The following is an 18246-nucleotide window of genomic DNA, read 5'->3' as shown; positions in this document are numbered from 1 at the left end:
TTCCTATAGTATGAAGATTTAAAGAAGTCTTTATTTGTAAACCTCTAATTCCAGTTTGATTAGAAGAGAATGTCTGTGACTAAATGGGTCAATCCATTGACTGATCACCGTTCAGCCCACTTCTTTCTGAAATTGTTGTCTAAATTCAGCAATCCATGTTTACCGTTTTAGTCTTTGTGGAACCACTCTGGGGAGCATATCTGTGTGTGAACTTACAGTCTGTTGCCATACGTTATTAACTTTCCACCCTGACATTCTTAGTCCATGCTAAGCATACTTTACACATAACTTTATCAGGATAAAGCTCCAGTACAAACTAGGAGTGGCTAAATAGGCATCAGCAAGTTAGACCCAGCATATTGAAGTCTTGTTCCTTGTGTCCCTTTGCTTGTCCTTTGAGTAGACTCCCATGTCAACATGTTTTGGACCCCCACCAACAATTCACCGAGGAGCCTTCCAGCTCTCTTCAGGAGTATCCTCACAGAATCTGACTTGCTTTCCAAAGCCAGATACTTACCCAGACCAGTCTGCCATATTCCTGAAATATCTTTAAGATGTAACACCTGCCTTGGTCAAAACCTGAATGAAGGGCTTCACACTGAAAGTTTAGATGCATTGTGAAAGAAGTAATCTTTAACTATATTTCAAAAGCCAACCACATTTAATGTCTGAGAGGTAGATTCTCCTACCTCCCTTTCTATAGGGCATTCCTCCAGAAGAAATCACACTGAAATCAGTACCAAGGAACAGATGTTCTTTGGTAAGAAAGGCAATGGACAAACTGAGGGGGAAGAGGGGAGGGCTGGCTTCTAGGAAAACTGGGCTATCCGACTAAAGTAAAATTTCAGGAACCAATCCCACAGACTGAAGTTTTACTCACTTACTCTATTTTTTTCTATTTCATTCCATTTTTTAATCATTTTCTTTGCTCAGGCCGTGGCATATTATTATGTATTCCCACAAATAATTGTTAAGAGCAGCTGACATCATTTAGACATTAAAATACCTGATAGGGCATTTGGATGTGCAAGTGACCTGAAATACACACACTGAGAGTACAGAAACAGAAAGAGTGTTTAAAGTTTGGCCTCCAGAGTTTAAGTGCAGGTGATTCTGTATCATTTCATTACAAGTGGTTCTAGCTGGGCTTGGAATTTGCATCCCTCCACCATCAGAATGGCCTGGAGTTTCTTAATTACCAAACAAATGGAGAGTAGCTGCTTGATTTTGACAGCTCCTTTGTGTATCATTCTTCACAGAACATGAATGATTAATGGAATTTTCCCAACACAGTCAAAGTTGTTTACTGATGGAATTAAAGCTGAAATTGGCAGTGCTCTTTAGGGAGGACTTTTTCTATAATGTCACCAGACCTGCCAAGCTCTCCTAAAAAATAGGGACAATTAGTGATGGTTCAGAAGGATTCTGGGTATTAAAAGGTTTGGTTCTCTCCAGTGAAAGTGAAAAAGGGGGTGGGTGGTGAAAAACAACAAGAATAAATAAAAAAACCCCTAAAGCCTGTTATTGATTATTTCCTTCAGAGAGTAATATCCTTGGACCCAAGTTCTGTGCTTGAATTAAAAGGGAAAAAAAGTTAAATTTCAATGTTTAAAGACACAAAATACATAGAAGAAACAAGGTAAAGGAAGGGAATGTTCAACACTTTCTGTTTAAGTACTTCTCATAGGACAAACAAACATGAAGACCAGTTGGCCTTAGTAAGTGTAGGCTTCACATTATCAACACAAGCTGACACTTACTGTGTAGAGGTCAAACTTGTGAGGCAGCTGGTTATCAAGGGTTGGAAGAAGAGCACAGACAGTGCACAATCAGAACAGCTGTGTTTAGAGCATGGCATTTGTGGCTTTGTTGCTGTTTTGAGCACTAGCAATGCCTGGAGGAACAGCTGTCTGGTTCAGAAGACAATCATTACCGGAGGACATCCAGTGTCCTGTGCACCCTGTCTTGTAGGGAAGGTTACAGGACTGCTAGATGGCCCGGGGAGCTGTTGTCACTGAAAACTTATTCATAGAGACTCTGGGAATGGGAATGTGCAGGTGAAGGAGATGGAGAAGAGGCTGGCAGTCATGGCATGTAACAAGAGCATGAAAGGAAGACGATTGCAATGAGTCAGGCAGACCCACAAACCAAATCATCTGGAATTATTCTGAACATATTCATAAGTATTGCTTTTGTCCCGTATTTTCATCATTTTTGCCTTCGTGTCCCCTTACACTGCCAGATTCCACAGGCAGAAAAATTTGTGGGAGTAATATCCTCCCATCAGCAGTGGTTCATCTGGGACACACTTACGAAGTTCATAATAAAGGCAAGCCTTACAGAGCGTGCTCAATGTTTAAAGTGTTTTATGAACAACTTCACACCAACCCCAGGAGATAGTTAGATAAGCATATGATTTATTTTTATTCCCATTTTCCAGATGGAGAAAAAATGGTGAAGTGACCTTCTAAAGGCCGCAGAAGGAGTTGAAACAGAGATGAGATCAAGGAGCTCCTGACTACCCTGCCTGTGGGGAAAACATCAGATTGTTCTGCATCTCTCTTCTGCATCTATTGCACTGACAAAGGCCTTTCACCACACTCATGTGAACATGTCTACAAGATGGATTTTTATGACTGTAGTGGAATCTGGTAGATGGCCAGGACACTTTGGTTTTTAGCTATCATACTTCCCTGATGTGCTCTCCTCTCTCCTACCTCTAGGCATTTTTCAATAAACAGGCAAAATTACCCATGAGCGAAGCTGCAAGGGACAGCACAGAGCCAGAGAAGTCATATGCCTCCCATGCTTGTATAGTTAGCGGCAAGTATATATAACGCAGCCCTGCCCTTCCTCTTCTAATGGACGTGGCTCACCACCAGGTAGGTGATCAGCTGCCAAAGGAGATTAATCTCCCCTTTTAGCATGTGTTTTGGGGTTGGAAGGGATATCAGTTTAGTATGTTTTTAACATCATCTGAAGTGTAGCCAAAGGGTATAATCATACCCTTGGGAAAGCTAAGGTACAATACATAGCTAAGTGCCTCTAATCCACAGCAGCATGATTATCTATTGATAACTGCCTCCTCCCCTTTAGTTGTCCTACAGATCCTGAGTTTGGTTAATAAAAACAAATAAATTCAGCATGCCATGGCAAGGCAAAGAACATTTATAGGGGGTTTCGGGGCGGTGGTGGGTTCACTGTTCTCTTTTGTTTTCTTTTAATGCAAAAACCAACTGGCTTGGTGATCTCCAGTTATGCACAAATACTGATGCCAAATATTCACCTGCACAGACAAAAGTAATACAAGTACAAAAGGGAAGGCTGGGATGGAGGAAGGGGAAATGGCTGGGGCCAAGAAGTGGGAGCCAATTCTTGCTGTGATGTACTCTTACTGCCTTTGTGATCCTGGGCAAGCCTCTTAGATTAAATTTAATAGCTAGGGCTGGATCCAATGACTGATGCTAATTAGAAAGCAAAAGGCCCTTTCACCTTCCGCTACTAAATTTGCACCTGAAGTTAGTTATCGGCAGTTAATTCTGTACTATTGCATCCTAAATTCAGACTTCAGGACCGATGAAACTCTGTAGTTTCTATTGACCTCTGTAGGATATTTAGTTTGATAATACTGGTCATGATTTCCCCACATACCAGTTTCATTTTCTGTGATAAAGGAACAACAGTAGCACATTTGTTCTACACTGCCCTCACAAATTTATAAGGAAGTATATGATTTTGCAGGTTTTTTAAAGAAATGGCAAAGCGCAGTATAAGTCAGAGTTGGAAGCACATACTGAAAAATCTAGTGCTGACTTTCCCTAAGCACAGGTAATAGATGGTGAGTGGTGTGCCCGAGTCTGGTCACACTCACAATGGAGCTATTCAGAGTTATTTGCATTACACCATAATAACATGAAAAGGAAAGTTCACATGGCCCAGAAAGGTGGTACAGACCCAAACCATATATGCACCACACAGTGATTTGGGTTTTGCCATTCTCTCACTGGGAATTAAACTCTGAGGAGAATAAATGCTTTTCCCATGTTTGAAAGCATCTGTAGAAGATAGAAACTTTTTTTTTAAAAAAAACAACAACAAAAAAACCCCCAAACTCTAAAAAAAAAAACCCCAACCAACCAAAACCCCCAGCTTATTTGTTTATCCTTCATATTTTCCAGGCAACTGGTCTCTTGAGAAACCTCCAAACAAATAGCCAGAGGTGAGTGGTGGGGAGAAGAAAGATATATGAATTCTTTCAAGCAAGGCACATACCTAGTCCTTTTACTGGAATGTAACCTTCATGTTCTTTCCTGATGCTGACAGGGGTGGGGTAGCAGTTTGAGAATAAATCAGTGTACCTGCAAAGGCATAGACACTGCTTGAAAAAAATCAAAATTCCTTTAAAGAGTGGTCTGTCCAGCCATTGCAAATGTCCTTAGAATTCAAGCACTTCTGTAACATTCATTTGATCATGAGACTGCCTGGTTCTTGCACTATTTTAAACTGTCCAGAGGCAGATAACCATCTACTACAGTTAAAAAAAAAAATAAAAAATTAAAAATCAATTGATCACATGCCCAGGCAATACTTCCCACGGACTGTACTTATTTTGGCTAAAGGTGTACAAGGAAATTTTTTTTAAAATGCCCCTGAGGGAATAAACAATTAGCAAGACAGTTAGAAAAGCAACCACAACACCCTGGCTTAATGGAGCCATTGCAAAAAAATCCAAATAATTTGATCTCTAACAAAAGAGGGCCTGTCAGGTCAGTAACCCAGAACTGAGGTAATGGTTTCATATAACAATACTGCTTGACTTGGTATTCATTTTCAACCCACAGTGGTAAAAGTAAAGTTCAACCTAACAGCAGCTGTCAAATACCTTTGGCTAATCCCCCTGTAGCTGCTTTGGTACAATTTTGGTGGTGTAATACACGGTATCACCCGACCCCAACAAGGCCACTGCACTGTTAACACTTTGCCCTTGGGAAGCACATGAGTGGGTTGGAGCAGCTACAAACTTCCCCTTAGGTATTTAGGAGAAAGACCTGCTCACGCTCCTGACTACATCTCTGCTGTACTTTGTGCCACAGTAGTGCTGAAATGTGTTTCTTTCCAAATCATTAAAGCCTGGCATTTCAGAGCTGGGCTCCAGGGAAAATGTCCCTGGCTCTCTGTGCCTTCCCTCCTGTATTTCGAAACATAGATGCTAAGCTTCAGTGCACCTTCCTGCTGGATTTTCAAACAACTCAGTGTTTTACAGGCTTCAGGATATTATAAATATTGGCTCTTTTTTTTTTCCCTAACTGTGTGCTGTTCAGGCTTTTTTGTTGCTTGGATTGTGCAGCGTGCTCTGTGTAGTAGGATGGAAAGAGCTGGTCAGTGAATCTCGCATCCCAGCAACCCCCAAGCACAGATCCCTCCGTGGGAGAGGAGTGTTGCCTAATGATTAAAGCAGCCTATTGGGGCATTCCTCACCATCCACCTTGGACTTCTATTTCTCTTTATTCTTACATAAATACCACATGTGGTAATGCTCTCCCTGTGAAGCAGGCATACTCTGTGCCCAATAAACCTTGTGGTGTTTTGGTGTCCCTTTGCACGTAGACAGAAGGTGCCTTGGTATATTGTCCAAGCTGGCCAGAAGCCACAGGACAGCATTAGCCTGCTATGAAATAGGAAATAGTTTGTGAGAAAAAAAATAAAAAAAAAAAAAAGAAAAAAAAAGAATCCTGTGCCCAGTGTTGTACCTGGCAGGTACGCAGTGCCTGGTCATCCTGGAAGTAGGCCGATAAAGTTCATAAAGACCATGTTTTTACATGAGCATAAGCTGTGTTGCCATTCTGGTTTTTTTTACTATGAATTCTGCTGAGCTCCACCTTCTCTTCCTCCCCTGTACCTGTACAGGCTTTCTCTTAACACCTAGCTGAATAATCCCCCTTGAATCTTCTTTGATGAGACCTTCCCCACATCCTGAATTCAGGATGGGAAATGAATGGAAAGCAGGGATAAGAAATGTCTCTCTCATCATGGTACTACCAATGTCCTGAGTCTATGCCACCTTTCAGAGGGAAATTCAGATGAAGCTGATGGATGTGGCCAACAGCCTCTGCATGTCTAGACAATCTGCATAGTTCTCCTTATCCAAACAGGCAAGTCAGAGACACTTGAAGCAAAAGGCTTTGGGGTGAGCTTCCAGTCCCTTGCAGTAGCTCTTCAAGTCTCACCTTAACCTCAGCCTTCTTCTCTTTGGATATTTCTTTGTATTTGAACCCTTAATTAATGGAAACTTTCAGGATTACACTTGGCATGGAGGACACCCTGTATAGGGAAAGCAGCAGAGGGTGAAATGTTTCCTAACTCCATTTCAGAGCAATTTATCTAGTAATCACTGGCAGCCACTTTTTCAACTATAAGCAGGTTTATTTTACACCCCAGAACAACTAACATTCCTTTTGGAGTTGTGTTTGCTATGTAACTCTACATACTTTTCCATTTCTTTACTGTTCTTACACCAAAGGAATAACAACAACAACAATAATAAGAGTTGTAATAACAGTAATAAAAATCCAACTTCTTTTTTCTTTAAGGTACAACATTGTTCCACTTGACTGGCTGTAAGAGACTCAACTCCTTTGAAAGTAATGGAATTACATTGCCAGCACAGTTCACTGGTCTGCCTCATTTTGGAAAATTCATGTCTTTTAATGTCTTGGCCATACCGAAGCTCAGCATCTGTTGCTAGCCTGTGGAAGCTCAGCATTGCAACCCAGCGGTCTGAAATCTCAGCTATGCTTTGAAATGACCCGATACTCAAATTGTCATTACATGGACAAGGGTCTGGTCGGGCTGGACTGTATGACCTGACGCTTTCATCGTAAATAAAGGGGGAGGTGACTTGACTAAAATCAGAGGGAAATTACCATTTTATGCTTTCACTGAGTGCACACTCCTGTGCAATGTGACTCACAAGCACGCTCTATGTGAAGACATTTAAATGATTGTCTTATTCTGAGGAGCTGTTCTGACATAGCAAGGGAGTCTCAGGACTTCACAGTAATTTCGCAAACTTCACCAGTGAAGAGTGATTTCTTTGAAAGTCATTTAATGTTCAGAAATCCACCTGTTTAAGTTTGACTCTTATCACTACCACAGAGCCTGCCTGGTAGTACCTGGGAACCACCAAATTTTGCATTATAGCAGTTCCTCCATGTGAATGGCACCTCCCCAAGAGCCATGCTGTTAAGTGGGATGGGCTCATGTTCAGAGCAAGCTACTCCCAAATAATCCTGCGCCATTGGCTTCTTATAAGAGGTGTTGCTGTTACCGAAGACCTCAGACGGTTTCATAGTTCTGGTGGCCAACATTCACTTGTATCCCCATCTCAGAGTTGTGGCAACTCATGAGTTCTTAGATCCGGGGTGATTTATTGATCAATTGAATGGACAGGTTTGTCCCTGCTCATACAGATTTCAGGCACTCACAGAAAGCACAAGGACCTTGTGAAGTCAACTGTTTCACCTTACTGTGTCTGAGTCAAGGTATTTATGTCATAAAGTTCACAACTAGATACCAGTAAATGTTGATCACATTACCATACTCTCTGGAAATCACCCATCATCTGTACCTGCTGGTAAACACTAATATTTTCACCTGCAAAATCTACTAAAAATTGACCGCCAGACTTTACAAGTGCAAACTCTAGTGCCTCTCCACACACACACAAGAAGCAGATGATTTCAAAAGCATTTGAATTTTTAACAGGGACACAGCACTGGCACCGATTCCCCAGGCACAGAGGACTGAGAAATTCATCAGGCAGGCAGCTAGCTGGGGACATTCCCCTGCCACGTCTAACACAATGTGGATGCACTGGGAAAGGAGTCATATTTAGCACACTACCATTTACCTGCATGATTAACCGTCGACGGTGTTTTTGGATGTCTAATCAGATTATATTGGGTTTATGTACAATTTCCTAAGCAGGCCGACTGATAGATTGATCAAGGGTAGATGGGATCTGACAGCAGAATATTATGGCAGAATTCTTCTGGTGATGGATGAGCCCACCTTGACACAAACTCCAAAGCTTCGCCTCTTAGTAATAAATCTCAGCATGAAGTCATCTGTCTCTGACCTGAAGCTCGAAATCAACGACTCGGGATACTGAAGTTTCATCGTCTTTATGAACATTTAAGTTGGCTCAATGGCATAAATACACACCTCCCGCATTCAATCTCTTTAATAGTGGCAGGCCTTATAATGTTGTTTTTATTTTTTTTTTTTTGTTTTATAAAAGGTAGCGACTCATAACTGATTTTCTCACCAGGCGAGGAGACCACTGCTAATAGATTACATTCTGCATGATGCTTAATGAGCCATGATTGGGAAAGGAGATGGGAAATGGCACTTTGGATTGATTTAGCAAGGATTCAGTGGAAGCAATGCCACAACTCCACAAATAGCAGTAGGTTTTATGTGGTGTTGTAGAATTATATAACAGGCACCACAGGTAAAGCCTTCAAAATGCCTTGCTGGCCTGGGAGCTTAACTTGCATTTTCAAAAGCTAGTTAAAGTCAGATTCTGAAAAAGATGGCTGGTTAACCAGGCAGCTTTTTCAAAGTAACAGTGTGAGTAACTTCAAGTATGTGATGATCGAATAGGCATAAAAACCAGAATGAAATTTCCCCCCAAGCCCACCCAAAAAGTCCCCTGCGTATTCTGGAACTCTAAAAATTGAAATATCTCATTCCTTGCTTGTAAACTGCATTATGCACAGAATATATGATGGTGCAGTGTGGTGTTCACACCATCCAGAATTAATAATCTCATTTGCCTGGGACTTAATCCAAGGCCACTGACGATACTGTGGCCCTGTTTCTTCATGGGATTTAAGTACCTATTTTTTATCAATTTCAGTAGGAGGTCAAGATTTAGGTTTTTTTGAGAATCCAGGTGCATGAGTCCTCAGATCATGTTTACACGCACTCATAATGTAAAAACGTGAGGTTGTGTAATAGAAGTCCTCTAAGTTCCCTGTGCTTGGTAGACATCCTGGGTACCCACTGCGGCTCACTGAATTAATTGAGTAATGCTTTCAGGTGACCTACTGCAGACACTTTCATCTGACGGAGCCAGGAAATGGGGTAGCTAATAGACCATTTTGGAGTATTGTAAGATCACAGCAATCCCATATTTAAGGAGGTTAATATAATACTAATTGGGGCTTGGGTGAAGAGTTCATAAGACAGATGAACCCGCCTGAATTTTGAGAGCCAGATTCTTAACACATATTCACTACTGCTTTGAGTGTTTTTGCTCTTTAACTAAGAAGAAAAAGAAATATCACGAGACTGCTGTAATTGTCAGCTTTTTCTGACTAACCTTCTTGACTGCATCTTCTGGGTTCATGATGGCTGATAACATACCAGTGTCATGGACAATGAGAAAAATCAACTTGTAGGACCAAATTCACCTCCTGACTGTCTCTGGTAGACCTAACTGCACTCTGAGATTTTCTTTCTGCTAATATCAAAGTCCAGAAACTGACAAAGCTGTATTATTGTCAACCCCTGTAGTGAGGCTGGGAAAGTAGGAATAACAGTTAAGTTAGACCTGCGTGAATAATTCATAGGGAATAATTTATTTGATGAATTGACCTCCTTCTTTTTTTCCCCCTGTTCACGGCCCTGTCCACGAGCAGCCTCTGATTTTCTTTCCTCCGTTGTTACTCAAATTGAAAATATCTGCTGAATAATTTCTGAGGATAATTCTTGTTCTGCAAATTTGTCCCTGAGCAGTTCACTGTGAACATTTGGTATCTGAAATCCCAGTGCTAGCTAGACACACAGATCTCATGGTGTTATTCCTGTTATTTGCATAAAGGGGGCATACATTCAAAACAGTGTGTTTTCCACTCTGGCTATCGGTAGTTATGAGTCCTTTAATGTAGAGTTAAGCACTGCAAGGTGCAAATTTGATTGTAAGGTCCCAGTTTTGATTCGTGTGAGATAAATAATAAGTATAATGAAAGGAAACAATGCTTTTCTTCAGGGATTTTCTTATGAACCTGCAGGCACCTCCCGGTCAAATCCACTAGCTGCCCAATGCAAGCTCAAGAAAGCCACGAGTGAAGGGGAACAAATTCAAGTTTTAAGAGCAAATACTTAGGCGCTGCCTATATCACCATCCATGAGTTTCCCATAAGTGGGAACCCTCCTGACCCAGAGCCTGTCCCTCACAAGCACAGAGGGACAACAGGCACAGGGGATGCAGCACAATCTGCCCCTGGCCACACTCCCTGGCTCCCATCACGCTGGCCAGGAGGGCCACACAAGCACCTTCACCCCACCCTTACAGCTCCTGTCCTGGTTTCTGAAGGCTTCAGTGCTGAGCAGCTCCTCAGTTCCCTTCACAGCACAATCATTTGACTACTTGCTCCACTCATTATGTTCTGCACTCACGTAAGGCAACTATGAGACTGCACATCGACTTTCAGAACCAGGGAGAAAAAAAACGGGAGCAAGACAGAGTTAAAAGTTTCAGCCATAAAAGCTTTTGACACATCTTTCTGTCTCTTTCCGTCCATGTAATCAATCTTCTAAGTTTCCAGGAGTGGCTGAGATTTTTAAAAACAGCTGTAATCTGTGGTCATTGATGGTGGAGTAGATTGTTTGCCAAACTATTACCATAACTGTCAACTGAAATCAGAAAAATAATCTCATTGTGCTGGACAGATGCCTTTCCTGCATTATTGATATAGTCACTCCAGAGTAATAGAGAAATATAAAGCATTGTTCTATTTACAAAAGGAGATTGGCCAAGTCCTTGAGAGTGAGCAGGAGGGACAGGCACTTAAAGGAAGTGAGATATAGTCAACTCAGTAAAAGTTATGTGTCAGGGTCATGTGGCCTCCATAGTCAGCAGTAGAATCTCAGTTTTCAATAGCTTTTCCTCTCCTTTCTCACTTTCAGATTTAGCTGTAGAGCTTAATCTCTGACTAAATGAGCGTTCCAGGGTTTAAATGCAGCACCACAGAATGCACCCCGCTTTTTCCCCTTTCCACCTCCCCTCTGGCTGCCTGCATGACAACCCCGAATGAGTCTCTGGGACTGCCACGTTTCCAGGATATGCAAGAACACCGTACCGTCACCACTCTGCTCTTAATAGGGAGGATAAATCAGGCCAGTGCTGCCCATTATAATACAATACAAGAGAATTTTGTTTGCCTACTGTCAAGATATTTCAGAAAGCACTTTGCAAAGCAATGTACTAAATATGAGCATTGCAGCAAATCTTTAGGCAGATGGAGCAGCCAGCCTGCATTTAGCCATAGCGCCCACAGAGTCTTTTGCTGTTACAAATGTTTGTATATAGAGAGGGGTCCAATTTTGCATTGGAATCTGCTACAGTGAACCCATAACCCCAAGTTCCCCATTTATAGCACAAATGAATAAATATCAGAGGACTGGAGGTGGGGCTGGAGCTTCTATTTTCATTTGAACACCATGCGGGGGTCAGGCACAGTGAAAGTCCCGTGATCGGCTGAGGACAGACTCTGGGAGATACGTGGTCTCCTGTCCTTTTTTATTTTTTCTGAAGGCTTTTTTAATTTTAAAATTGCCTCAGATTTCACTGCAGGGAAAAGTTTCTCGTCTCATCAGCATTTTGAAAACACAAAATTGGATTTCTTTTTTTTTTTTTTGAGCAGGAATTATCTATAGAAGTAGCCCTCCATTTAACTTGAAAAGAGAAATTAGCTTTTACAAAATTACAGCAGTTTTTAGCTTATTCTTGTTCAAAAGCAGCTATATGAGATGCTAGCCTCATTTTGGTAGCAACAAAAGTACTTTTCGGCAGCTTAATGTTTTGAGGCAACACATGGCTTTTTCCTTTCTTCCTTGTGACAAAAACATACAGATGCAATCTTTGTCTTAGTACAAAAAAGATGGAAACAAAATCAGTTCATCAAATTTGGTGTAATGAGAATTATTGTCATTCTATAAAAATAATTTAAATAACAACAACAACAACAAAAATGCTTTTACCCCAGTTTTAGTGAAACGTCTGTGAAAGAGCTATTCTAGCAAAGTAAGTGGATCCTCTGGTCTGAAGTGTGAAATTCAGCAGCACATGAAAAAAAAGCAGGGCTAATTGAAGGACAATTCTTCCTGGGTGACTACCGGTCAATCAATAGCTTGGACCCATCATGCTGACTGTAAAACATTTGTAGCTTTCAAATGAGAACAAATTATTGTGAGGAAAATGCCTGGCTGCCTTCATGCAGAAGGACAAACGGTCTGTGGTCAGGAAACGAATGCACAAAGTGCCCTTGACACTGCATTTGTCTTGACACACACTCTTCTGCTCTGAAGTTGTTATACTCTGGTTACCAAGATGTTCTGAATCCATTAGCATGTGTCGTGGACAAGAGGTTTGACCCAATCCCTTGCCGCATTACACCACTAACTCACACCTATCTCCAGCACGCATGAGCGCACACACCCCCCTACATGCACACAAGCAGATACCAAGACCAATAGCGGTTTTAAATGAAAAGCATAAATTTGGCCTGCTAAATCTATTAACGATTTGTTTTAATTAGGAACCCAGCTGCTTCCTGAGATTTTTCAGTCTGGGTTGCAGAACTTTAGCCATACTGAAAATGAGTCTCTAGTGAGTTGCTTTGAGTCTTTCGGCTCAGCGTTTTTACAGACTTGTTGGAAGGGAGATGTTTTGAAAAGTTTCCACAACATGCCTGTCATCCCTCCTCTGAGTCCTTGGATGATACTGACTCAGAGGGCTAAAACTATACTTCCTTATATTCAACTTAAATCCAGATGAAGTCTGCTTCTCCTTATAGAAAGTAGTTCTAAGACTTATACAAGTCCACTACACGTGTGTAATCTTAAATATATTTTTCAGAGAGGCTCAAATAGTACCAAATTAAAATACATTTCTGCTGCCCCAAACCGTCCCTTCCCCAGTGCAGGGTGCAGTTAATTAATCAGACTTCCCAGTAAGTAATATCACCACTACTTTCTGTTATCGAGTACCAGGATGAAGCCTGTCAAGTTTAGGGACCCTGTATGGGGGCTCGGAGAAGCCAGGCAAGAAATGTCACCTTTTCTTGGAACATTTATTTAATCAGATCACACACTAGTGAACTTCTGGGCACTTGGGCGCTCACTCCTGCTAGCTTTGCATTGCCACTACCAGCCAGAGGAGAAGCACTGGCTTTTGGCTGATCCTTTTGTGGACCTGTGGCAATCTGCAAAGCCTTTTCAAGCCAGTGGTCAAAATACTTTGCCAGCGTCTCCTTTTCTTCCTGGGGGTGGGAGCCTGTGCCAAGTAGGGAGTCATTTTTGCACTTGTAGATGAAGCTCAGTGGGAAAATGGAGAGGACGTGTCACTTGTGCATTTACAACTCCAGAAGGCACCAAGAGGGGAAAGCTGGCATAGGTTATCTTTCTCTTCAGCTTTGCTTCAGCTACTCTGAAAAACTTTTCAAATAGCTCAACTCTTGACCACATTAGTTTATTTTATCAATCAAGCTTTGATGCACTGATAATAAACACATCAGCAAAACTCTTGGACAGGTTCACTAATAATAAACAGAATACTAAGTTCTCACAGAGTTGGTCAGAAAATGGGAATTGTTTTCTACAAAAAAACCCCCAACTCATTGTTGATAAAGTATAAAGAACAGACTCAAAATATTTTCATATGTACTCTCTACATTTCGTCAAACAAAGAAGAATTCCAGCCTCCTCCAACAGAAAGGAGACCTCTCAAAATAAGAAGTTCCCCCATATAGCAAGCCCATGCAGGTCAAAAGCAGAGAGTCAATCCTTGGACTTTGCAGAGCTCCCTTGACCAGATCTATGGGCACAGATTTAAAGTCTCTCAGTTCCATTTTTTTCATGATTCTTAGACGTTTTGTATTTTTCTCTGCTTCTGAGGTCATGATATTGAATGAAATTCAGACTGAATTAAAGGTCTCTAGCATGTACACAGGAAAATCAAAGCTTGAAATGTAACCATTAAATGAGAAAACCACAAGTAAACCTTCTCTGCTAATTACTTTTTTATTATACAACTTCGTATTCAAACCTATCTTATGCTTTTGGGTAGAAGGGTATACTTTATGAGTCGTATATACTTCAGTGTATACTTTTGTATAAATCTGAATCCTGTATTTCTCTTTAATGTATGACTTAATTTTCCCAAATGCAGTCTAAAGTTTTCCAGATCTAGATTTTCATTTGGCATTTCAAATTGTTAATCAAGTAACAGGAAAAAAATCAGCAACGACGCTGTTACCTCTAAACAAGGATGCTGTTATCTTAAAGCAATAGCATATTTTGAAGATGGTGAGAAAGCAAAACAAAGATTGACTTGACCAGTTCTGTCTGTAACCTGGAGCAGCCCCAGTGAAGCTCTGAGTGACATGCTGTCTCTTTAGACTCCAGCTTCTAGGCTTTGCTTCCCAGGCCAATCTTAATTATCTGGATGATGCAAACTGTCCTCCATTAGGACACTGCATAGTTTTCTTACTTCTGCCATGCACTAGCATCCCAGTCGCTGTCCTGCAGTTGTGGCTGGGGACACTTTGTCCACCTGTGAAGCCTGCAGCAATTTTGAAATAGGACTGGGGAAAACTGGGGGCTGGAAGAGGCACTGAGTTAGATCTTGGGTTCCAAAAGAAACAAAGCCCTGAGTTATGGCACTGAGAATTAAATTTAGAGCCTGCATGGGTTTTCTTGTGCAGGGAGGGAAAGGGTTTGTACAGGGAAGGTTTTCACATGCACCACTTTGGGCTGGCTGAAAGCTGCTTTGCCTTGGCATAAACCCATACCCATGAGTACCTAACTTATAAAAAACCTGCTGATTTGAGAGTGCTTGGAGGCAGTGCCCCCCTCACATATTTATTCCTGTGCCGATGAGCGATTCCCTCATGCTGGCAGTCCCCTTTCCCCCCTTCTCCCAAACGGCTGCTCAGCCACCTTACCTTAAGTCTTTTTGGGCTTGTTTACTACATCTTCATTCAGTTTGCTCACTCAGGGTTAAGGACCCTCAACTTAGGTATGGTCCTCCACTGCATGCTTTGGTTCCAGAGCTGACTCATAAGTAGAAGAGTCCTTAAGCCTCAACAAGCAGACTGAAAACTCAGTAAACAAGCTGAAGAAGAGAAACTCAAAATAAGAAGTCCAAGTCTCCAGAAACACAGGCAAGAAAGACACATTATATAACATATATTTACAAAGAGGGTTTTGGTGACTTCGTGATGATTTATTGGATGTGTGATTTGTATTTTTTTATTCTCTTGCTCCCCCAACACTTCCCAGTGAAAGCTGGGTTTATCGCATACCCATTTGCCCACGCTTAGCTCAATAATTTTATTAGTTAAATACTGAGAAACAGTATGCAGAATTGCTTGCTTTTTTTCATAAAGAATAAACGCCGAAGAAATTTAGGTAAATTCTTTTTAAAAATGTGTTTCTGCAACCTATCAATATAAATGTTCTGGAGGTATATTGGATATAAACTTACATAATCTTGGGTATATTTAAAAGTTTCCATGGAAACCATTTCTTTGTCAAAAACACAACACTGCTCTGGGCTATTTGGAACCCACACCTAGCAATGTCCAGCTCACGTATGGGGACCAGGAGGAGACTGACGCCAACAAAGCGATGGTCTTGGCTGTTTTCAGTTCCCCAGCCACAGCACAAGGTGCAAAGTAGCATTCCTTCATGATCCATAGATAGAGGCAGTAACAGTGAAAGAGTTTAGGTAATCTGACCCTTGGAAACATCCAAATGCCAACCTGCCTGTCTTCCCATGCAGGGACCCTTCTGGCTACGCTAAGTGTTTCTGTAGGAGGGAGTGAGTGTGTGAGGTCTCTGTTCTCCTTAAGCAAGGATATTTGTTCTGCATGTCGCAGATTTTCCCTCCAGAATAAGCTGCTCTTCTAATAAACACTGTTTTGACAGCAGTGTTGCAGGTTGCCAGGAGCTGCTCCCAATGCAGCGTGCCGGTGTGTGCATCTGCAAAGGCATCTGCAAAGTTGCAGCCCTAATTCTCACACCATTTCCATGTCCCCTCTTTTACCCAATTTTTCAAGACAAAAGGGGAGGGGGAAAGGAGAGAAAAAGTCCAGTCTGACCTTCCTTCTGCCTCCGGAAACACTACAGTTTACAGAGGCTGTAAACTGTAGCTGGGTTTCTTGCTGACAGCAGCTGGGAGTCAACAGCAGCCCCTCTTATCCACTTCAGAAATGAGCCCTGGTTGATTGGACAAATATTTCCTATTTACCAGCTTCTCCCCCCCACTCCTGGATAATTCTAGGGTTAATCCACTGCACCACCTCCTCAGCCCAGCCCCGTGATATTGACACTTAAGAAACACAAAGCTGTTTATATTTCATTGGAGAGCTCATACTATCAATTTTCACATTAGTGAGTCCAGCTATTGCTCTCTTCTATCGGGATCTATTGAGTGGTGGCAGTAGAGATATCCGCTGTACTGAAGGAAAAAAAATACTTAGCTGTCTGATGAAATGTTTTAAATGCATAGGGTTCACCTTGGGGTTGGCTGCTGCTCAGATTTTATCCATTAATAACACGCAGGGCTGCCACACTACTCTCCAGGGCTGATAGGAAAAATAGTACCACTTACAGATCCCCTGGTTTGCCTCGGGGAGAGTGCACCAAATGTAGCACATATCATACATTTCGGGACTGAAATTTACTCCACAAGAAGAAAAAAAAACCCCCAAACATTCTTTATATTAAAAAACAAAACCCAACCCTATTCCTGAAGCACAGACAAAGGGAAGTTGCCATGTAGGCCAGTAGTTGCAGACCTCAAGTGCTTTCCTTATGCTATGAAATGCCTCTGGGCAAAACAGGGGTAAGATGCCAGTGTAAAGGGCCTTTTTTAGCTTACTGCCCTGCAGGCTGACATTTCACCCAGCAGGGAGAAGAATCTGAATTGTTACAAGGAGCCAAGCGCAAAAGAGTAGACTCTTGGTCAGCTGTCATCTTTCCAGCAAAAGAATCTTATTTATTTATATTTTCTTTTTTTCCTACCCTTGAAACAATTCACAGGAAAATGATCATCAGAATGAGAATTGTTAACTGATTAGATTATTGTCGGCATTCGGTACAAGAACAGAGCCAAGTGCTCAAGGGTAAGTATTATTTTCATCTAGTGATGAGGCTATGAAAGGATTCTGCACCCAATTCCCTGTACATTAGTGATCTGAAGATATTTGGGTCGGGTTGCATTGTTTTCCCCTGTGTTTCAAAGTGAGCCACAAAGCTCTTTGCTGCCAGGAAGTGTTATTTAAGAATATGAGTTTCTTTTGTAAAGGGAAGGGCATAATTAGATGTTAAGAGCTGATTATTGTATTGTTCCCCACTGAGATTTGCAAAAGGAACTGCATTTGAAGAAAGAAGGGAAAGTATGTATTGTGCTTGGAAAGTGAGAGGTATCTGGCTTAAATATTCTTTGTCTCCATATCTGAAAACTCTTTACAACAGATGAGAAGGAACCAAACTTTCCATGGCACATTTACTGCAAGCAGCCCATTGACCTACAGTACCTGCCGTGGGAAGCTGGCACTACAGTTCCCACCCCAAAGACCAGAAAAATTTCCCATGTCCTTTAGTAGGGATCACAGGAAACCGTGAATTTGTGTACTTTTTTAAAGGAGCTTTTTGAAACAAGCTGAACTTGTGCCTGCACACTGCTGTTTTCTGCTACTCCAGCCCCAGGGAGCTGTCATACCTCATGCTTCCTCCCTTAGGCACTCAGAGAAGCAAGATGCTTCTATCAGGCAGCTCTCGGAGAAACCTTTGTAGGCAATAAACCCTTCTGATGAAACAAGGGCCCATCTAGCTCACCCAGACTCTGTAAGGCACTTAATGGAGGACATGCTGTAGGCATTTATCCATGTTGCACCCAGAAGAGACCTGGGCTGCAGGTACATAGCCACTAAGAGCCTCTCTACTCCATGCCATACCACAGAGGACATATGCTGTGCTAGTTGCCATCACCCCAAAAATGTTAAAAATCAAGCTGACAAACCTCATGCTTTTCTCCGGAGGCTTCTGGCACAGTCTCTGGCAGATTGGTCAGGGGGACAGCCAACACAGACCTTCAGCTGCTGCTGACCTCCATTTGATTTTCAGCAGTAGCAGCTCTGAGGGGATGCTCAACTGATTTGAGCATTCACTTCT

This window comes from Phalacrocorax carbo, chromosome 7 (assembly GCF_963921805.1).
Source record: "Phalacrocorax carbo chromosome 7, bPhaCar2.1, whole genome shotgun sequence".
NCBI classification, from domain to species: domain Eukaryota; kingdom Metazoa; phylum Chordata; class Aves; order Suliformes; family Phalacrocoracidae; genus Phalacrocorax; species Phalacrocorax carbo.
This window is presented reverse-complemented; position numbering follows the sequence as displayed.